Source organism: Ursus americanus, chromosome 4 (genome assembly GCF_024610735.1).
Source record: "Ursus americanus isolate L20-20 chromosome 4, mUrsAme1.1.p, whole genome shotgun sequence".
Classification (NCBI taxonomy): Eukaryota; Metazoa; Chordata; class Mammalia; order Carnivora; family Ursidae; genus Ursus; species Ursus americanus.
In genome coordinates, this window is record NC_142130.1 from 95,851,811 (window position 1) to 95,859,743 (window position 7,933).

The 7,933-nt window shown below is 55.2% G+C and overlaps 1 long non-coding RNA gene across 1 annotated transcript; it reads right to left on the reverse strand.

Moving 5' to 3' along the window:
* Nucleotides 1-6,023: 6,023 nt before the first annotated feature.
* LOC123802685 (uncharacterized) lies at nucleotides 6,024-7,349 on the reverse strand. Its single transcript, XR_006782608.2, has 2 exons — nucleotides 7,108-7,349; nucleotides 6,024-6,415 (listed from the first exon to the last, which is right to left on the reverse strand). It is a non-coding gene; the product is annotated as an uncharacterized LOC123802685 (long non-coding RNA).
* Between the last annotated feature and the right edge of the window lie 584 nt (nucleotides 7,350-7,933).

Sequence of the window (7,933 nt, forward strand, 5' to 3'; positions counted from 1 at the left end):
GCTGGATTTGGGGATTGGCAGCTGACCGTTCCATGTTTCTTTGAAGCGTGGTGGAATCTTTAATGCAGAATTTGTTTAAAACCTATCTCAGTGGAAAAAAAATCAATTTAGTTTAGCAGGGGCTGTGCTGGGGGAGGGAGAATTCTGGGAAACCAAAACTGGGTTAAGGCATCTCTAGTCCAAACTGTTGGGGAGCCATTGGTGTGGGTGTCTGTCAGGGACTGCGTGACCTCACCGGCTAGATGTAGTGTGACCTGCGGCAGGGGGGCCAAGGGTCACCATTTCTTCATCCCCAGGGAAGATACGCACTGTGCAACTTAGAATGTAGGAGGTAAGGATCGAGGGGCACTACCAGACTAGAGGAAATTTACTGTGGTCGAACGGAATGTGTTTTAAGCCTCTGAATTCACCAGCACCGGCCTTTGCTTTCCGTCTTGGAGACAGAGACAGCTCGCGGCAGCTCCCACCGCCACCGCAAAGCCCAGACGAGAGCCAGGTGTGAGGTCACTGGCCGGCCGCTGCCCGGGGCAGATTTATAATCCAGATCTGTCACCGGCTGCATTACCCGGCTTCTTGATCTCAGGCCGATACTCTCCGTGCACCAGGTGCTGGGCTGTGAGGAGTTAGGTGAGGTCCAGGGGTCGGAGCAGTGAAAGTCGCAGCCAGGTAGGGCCGCTCTGTGCTGCGGGTTCAGGAAAACAGCCTCGTTGCTTTCTTTCTCCCACAGTGACACTGGGGGGTCAGGCTGCTCTGGCAACTTGCTGGATGGCATCCCACCCACCTGCTGGCTGCTTGATGGATGTCCCGTGTCCGAGGGGCAGTGGGGAGAGTTTGGGTAGGAACCTCGGCGTTCAGACTTGAGTGTGACCTTCTCCTTGCTCCCAGGCCGGCATCCCTGATTATAACTTGCATTCCCTCGCCTCCCCGTCGCAAGCATGCCCTAAACCCATTGCTTCTCCAACACTCCCGTGCGTGTGAGAGCCCTGGAGGTCTTCTGAAACCACAGCAGGCCCAGGAGTCTGAGCGACTGTTGAGATCTCTGGGGGGCTGCTGCTGTCGGTCCGGGGACAACACTCTGCATAGCCAGGCCCTACACCTACCTTGACTGCAGGAGACTTCTAGAACAGACTCCTGATACCGTTTCCTCTGTAGCCCTGTGCTGCACCCACACTGGGTGCTGGGAAACTCTTCCCGCACTCTGACAGGTCAGCATGTAGACATCGCCACCCTGGCCCAGGGAACGGCAGTGATGCAGGAAGGCCAGGTCCGAGGGCCCAGAGGGGGCCCTGCAGGACCAGCCAAACTGAAGCTGGGAGAGCAGAGGCTATTGAAGCTATGGAGAGAGAGTAGACACAGAGGGTCTGGGAGACTCAGAAAGGAAAAGAAGAGAGTCTCCCCTTTGTTTGGGGTCTGGGGTTTTTATTGCAGCTGGGGTCTGGTGTGTGTGTCCTCTTGGACATCCAGGAACCAGGTAGAGCAGGGACAAGGTCCAGGCATCCTTCACAAGTCACTTATTCCTTGGAGCCAGGGGTCTTGGCGTAGAGGCGTATAGCGCCAGTGATCTGGAATGAGCACGTGATGGCTTTGCCTGCTTGTTCTCCCCCGGTCCTCCCCTAGATGTCTGCTGTGTGAGAAGACTCTAAAGAGATCAGTCGCTCTCCGTTGCTTACAAGAAGGACATACACTGTATTAGGCCTGTGTATAGTGTGGCTGCAGGTCCGCACAAGAACAGAAGCAGGAAAAGGAGCAAAAAGCAGACTTGTAATGGAGTCTTTCAGCTTCCCTATCTCAGCAGAAACATGGATGGACAGCAAGGTTCCATTTGCAAGAATGGAAGGAAAGATCGACTGACCCCTCAGTGGGGAAGGCAGGATAGGAGACTGAGGCATCCGGAGGAGAGAAGCAGTGGAGGAGAACTGAGACGCAGGAGGCAGAGTGAGGGGCTCTGAGCACGGAGGGTGGAGGACAGCAGGGTCCAGCTGGGAAGGGGAGGCGGAAGGATGCCTGGGGAGCTGAGTGGGGCCTGGACCAACTCAAAGCTGAGCCCCGGAGAACCAAACAGAGAAGACCCTCCTTCCTTGGGGACCCCGGGGACTCCCAATATGAGCTGGGAGTTTGACCCAGGGGCTGATGGCACGAGGCAGGGTCTCAGTCATGGCATCCTGAATGAATGGAGTGGAAACAGGGTGGGAATACGACAGGTGCTCAGACCCCTGGATGGTGAGTGGCTGCCTGTGTATGCAGGTGGGCCTCATGACTGCTTTTCCTCATGCTGGAGTTCTGCTCCCGAGCAGGGCACCTGTAGGAGGCCTGGTGGGGAGAAGGACCGTGGAAAATGGGCTCAGAGTCTGATTCTCTGGGGAAGCAATCGTGGAGGCCTGGTGCAGGCGCTGGGGTTATCACTGTGGAACCCAGGGGACTTACCATGGCTTTGGGGGGTGGACTGCACCGGGCTCTGAAGCGGGTAGCCGGCCCCGCCTGGGTGTGGGACCCAGATCCTCGGGGGAGCCAGGGCACTGAGTCCCCGGAAACTTCATAAACCCTAGCACCACCACGAGGATGTGGGAAGGTTTTACTGCGGTATCTAATTTCAGCCTCAGGAAGAAGTACAAAGAACAGCACAAAGAAATTCTGGTACCCTTCAAATGCCTCACCGATGGTTAGAATTCTGTCCCATTTGCCTAATACCTTTTCTCTCTGGCATAATCTCTTTATACATAATCTCTATGTATGTATTTTTTTGTATATATTTCATAAAATACCTATCTTTGTATCTTATAGATATGGAGTAACCTCTGTCTCTATATCTCTTCACATGTGTGTGTGTGTATTTATATATTATAATCTCCATCTATGCATATATGCCTTTTCTTAGATATGTATATAAACTGTCTTTCTATGTATTTCTATGTATATATTATATATTTACAGTATAATCTCTAAGTATATATCCACATATATATATATATATATAGAGAGAGAGAGAGAGAGAGAGAGAGAAATAGTATGTCTTTATATCTTTTCATATATAATATGATCTCTATGCTATGGTTTGAATGTTTCTGTCCTCCTCAGATTCCTATGTTGAAACCTAATGCCCCACGTAATGGGGTTTGGAGGGGGGCCATTGGGAGGCGAGTAGGTCAGCAGGATAGAGCCCCCCTGAGTGGGATTAGCACCCGAATGAAAGAGATCTCATGGAGCTCCCTGGCCACATGTGAGGACACGGTGAGGGGATGGCGCCGCTGGACCAGGAAGCCCGCTCTCACCGGACATCCAACGCATGGGCACCTTGGTCTGGACTCCCAGCCTCCAGAACGGTGAGAGTTACGTTCTCTTGTCTATGATGTCAGCCTGGGTGGGCTAAGACACTCCGTCTCCATGATCTTCATATATGTGCGTGCATGTCTCTATGTACACATCTTCACGCGAACATGTGATATGTCTGTGTATCTCTATGTTCTCATTCTCTTAGTCACCATCCTATATTCAAAATCAGGAGACTTAACATTACTGCAATCTCGTCTCCGATCCACTGTCCATATTGGAATTTCACGCCCCTTTTAAAGCTAAACCAGGTGGACGTGGTTAACGCTTGGTGTGTCTCTCTGACACGGTCCGGTTAGCACTTCCACCATCAGCACGTTTGCTCAAATACAAATGATGGCGGAGAGCCCCATGAACAGGAGGACACGACGTGGGCCGGGTTCGCTGCAACTCTTCCCAGCGCATCAGTGGCTACCAGACGTGCGGTCCGTTGTCACTGTCCTCTCGAATTCTCTTCTCGGGATGAATATGGGAGGCTCTTTGCCTGTGTCTCCTCCATCGCAAAGGTCTGGAAGGTTTGAAAAGCTGTGAAATAATTACTTGTCCAGAGATTACTTCCTTTGGGGAACAGAAGGACGCGTTTTGGGGGGAAGATGCAGCCACTGATGATGAGTCCAAAAATAAAACCCCTCAAATGAGCAGAACTTTCTTGTCCTTTCTAGAATAATGCCCTTTATGGTTACCTTGTTTTGTAGTCCAGGACCCTTTCCAGGAACACCACATTCATCTGTCACGACCACAGTGATATGGAGGGAAGGCATTCTTTTCGCTTTCTTTAGGGAAGTATAAAACTAGACCCAACCACTGGCGTGAACATTTACAGACGGAATCCGCAGCTCCTTTCTACCGCTCAGCAAACAAAATCCAAACCCAACCGACCTGGGCAGATGGCGTGTGGCTGGCGTCGGGGTGGGGATGGGGGGTGGGCTCCAAGAGCCTGTTTTTGGGTCTGCCCTTACAAAACGCCGTGGTCCTGACTCCAGCCTGCCCTGGTCTCTTATTCAGACTGTGGCGCCCCATTCTCCACTCCTGAATCTGGTTTCGGACTCTGCTCATGTGTTAAAAGGCCAGGCTCTTTGATTGTGAATTTAATTACAAATCTTGCCCTCGTTGTGAAAGAATGAAAGCTTCCCAGCTAAACTAAAGTCAGGTTGGACTGGGTCAGCCTGTCTTCCCACAACTGAATAATTCTTTGTCCAGAGCGATGCTGGTCACTCCCAAACTCAGCGCCTGTTGTGGGGGGGCTCCTGCAGACCAGTGTGGGGTGGAGAGGGCCCGTAAGGTGCAGATGCCTTGGCCATACCCTTTGGGCCCCGAGCCAGGGCAGGATTTAGACCAGAGCCTCCTGCTTGACCTCAGGCTAAGGGCTCTTGTGTCCCTCCAGCCAAGGACCTCCAGCTAAGGACCACGAGCAAACTGGAGAGGTGTTTTTAGCCTGCCTCTAATCTGAAAAACACCTTTTTAACATTTATTACACTTTTATCTCACAGCAAAAGGGCCCAGGTGCTTTGTAGGTAACTAGGAGACACTTGCGAGTTAACTAAGCCTGGCTGGGGTCACCCACTCGATTTTTTGCTGGGCGGCCTTAGAGATGGGCTCGCCTTCCTGAATGTGTGTTGCCAGCACCTTGCGTGCAGGACAAGAGAATGAAGCTCACGTCGTGGACGACGCTGGTCTAAGGTGACCCCGCTGGTGGGGGCAGAGCCAGGCTGCCTCAGGGGTCGTCAGTTCAAAGGTCCCCTCCTCGGAGGTCAGCACGCTTGGACGTGGGGAGAACCTCCAGCTGTTGTCCCTTGCTCTCATTTTTTATTTTCTTCTACATAAATCTGTGCTTCTTCCCCATGACAGACTTTCAAACACTTGGCATTGGCCACCACTCCTGCTTCCGTCCCCCCAGGGGAGCTCCTCCTCCGCCCCCCTTCCCAGTACGTCCACATTCCATCAGCAGGTTACCCCTCTGTGTGGACGTCCACTGATTAGCCGTGGGTCCCTAGGGGCCCAGGAGGATCCAAACTCTGGCTGGTGTTAGCCAGAGCGGAGTGGGTGTCCTGGGCGGAGTGGGGGGTGGGGGGGCAGGCAGCAGAAGGTGGCCCGGCCTGCGGTGCCCTCACCCCACACCTCGTCCACACACGGGCAGACCTGGCGCCCTGGGGGTCGAGTGAGTGGTGAGGGGCAGTGGGGGTCGTGCGTCTGGGCAGGCAGGAGGATGCTGGGGAGTTTGGAATCGGGGGGAGGACCCCCAAGAAAGGTAGAGTGAAGCCTTAGTGCCTGCCTCACAGTCCCAGCACCGCCCTGGACGGCCCACGGAGACGGGTGGAGCCACGGGGAGTGCCGCTGGACAGGAAGTCCCAGGACTTTCTGTGTGGGGAACAGACGGCCGAGGGGGCCAGACGCAGCCCCCTCCACCTCTCCTTCATCTCTGGGGCTCCGGGGAGCAGATGGTGGGAGGGTCTCCTTCCCGTTCCTCCCTGTAGACAGAGCTATGGCTCTTGGGCAGCCACTGACCTCCGCCGAGCTCCACACAAGGCCCTGACAGGCCTGCAGGTGCAAGGCCGGAGCCGGACGCCCTCACAGAGCGCAGTGGGGGCAGAAGGCCCTGGCCTAGGAGATGGCCAACTCTCTGGGACACCCGTTCTGCTTCCTCCCTCCCTCCCCCCTTCCATTCGTCTAAGAGAAGGCATTTCCAAGAGGGTAAATTGCATGACCAAGAGGCCATTTTATTCTATTTTATAAAAACTGAGAACAGGAGACTTTGAAATTCTCGTGCGTCGCTGGGTCTCAGCTCTGGAAGGAAGGCCCCGGAGGCTGTGGCCGCGTCCGTGGTCTCACGCGTGAGCAGCAGGCCGCTGTGGTTCTTCCCTCGTGTTGGTCCCCTGCGTGGAGCACGGTGAGACCCCGCCTGGCATGGTCCTGGCCCCCAGGCCACGCTGCCTTCTCTGGGCACTTGTGACCGAGTGCCGCCTTCCCCGTGTGGCCGAGAGGCGCAGGACGAGGCCGAAGGAGGGGGCAACACCTTGGTCCAGCCTCCGCTCCATCGCTGGCCCGCCCACAGCGTCCCCATCGAATCTTCTCCAAGAGTTTGGAAATCCTGGAGGCAAATCACTGAAATAAATCTGCACCGGTTGGTCCTCGCATCCCGAGGCCTCATCTTTCGTGAGCAAAGGCATCTCAGGGGGAGGCTAGTTCCCCTCGTTGCGGTCGCCCCTGAGCCAGCCCAAGCCGAGGGACTGTGTTAAGTCATCTGCGGGGGCGCCTGGGTGGCTCTGTGGCTTCAGCGCCTGACTCTTGGTTTCGGCTCGGGTTATGATCTCAGGGTCATGGGATCGAGCCCAGCGTGGGGCTCCACACGTTGTGCACACACTCTCTCTCTCAAAATAAATAAATAAAATCTTAAAAAAAAAAAAAAAAGCCGTCAGCCGACCCAGAAGCAGCCGACCCGGGCCAGGAGCCTGCCTAAGCCCCATGTGATCCTTCCCTTCCGTTTCCAGCAGTGTCCTGTGGCTGCCACAGCCAATTACCACAACATTGGTGCCTTAAAACCACAGAAATTAATTGTCCCGCAGTCTGGAGGCCAGAGTCTGAGATGAAGGTGTGTGCCGGGCCGGCTGTCTCCCAGGGCTCCAGGAGAGGGTCTCTCCCGCCCCTGCGGCTGCTGGGGCCCCGGGGGCTGGGCTGGTGCTCTTGGGCAGGGGTCTCTGCCTCCTCTGTGTGTTAGGGGGGCTGGCGTTGGATTCGGACCCCCCCACCCTGATCCAGGACGGTTTCCTTCTGGAACCTTACCTTCAATACATCGCCAAGACCCTATTTCCCAAAAGTGACATTCGGAGCTTCCGAGCAGACCCGAATTTGGGTCCCACCCACAGCACCTCCTATCCTTGGGTGTCATCTCTTCCTTGCCCGGGTAGCCCCCACTTGCTCGAACCCTCCGTGGAGATGCTCACAGGAGGCAGAGGCCGCGTATACCGTTTCTCTCTAACGCGTTCTGCAGAGGCTCTGGAAACCGTGCTGGAAACACTGCGCGATCTTTCTCCTTCTGGGATGGAAAACTGCCCTCCGCGGCCCGCCCCCCGCCAGTGGGACATTCCAAGCCAGTCTTTCCATTTGGACTTTCTCATCTGTCTATGTTTTATTTATACAAGCCCCAGACCACGGAACGCTGCTCGGTAAACACTCGGTTATTTGCTCTGCAAATGCTGGGACTGGAGCCCCAGGCCCCCCCTTCCCCAGAAAAGCCTCGACAAAGCGACGGAGCGCCAGAGCCTTTGGAAAATAGAAAAGGACTTAGTCATCTGGAGGGAAGTTCCTAGTTTTGAGAACCCGTTACCAAACCCTGCAGGGGTGACTGTGGCCGCCTTACTTTCCCGTCCCCGGGAAGGCAGCGCCTTGCCTCGGGGCTGAGTGTCCGGTGATTTCTGCACCGTATTGCTGCTGCTATTGGTTTAAACGCCAGCCCATGGTTTCCCAGGGGGTTGCCTTGTTCGCCAGAAAGAGCCGCCCTGTGGGGCCAGCCCTGAGTCAGGTCCTCCCCAGGCCTGTCCGCCGCTGGTTGGAAGAGCAGAGCAGGCAGGGAGATGAAGGGGAGGGCCGGCTTCCAAGCCACCCTCTG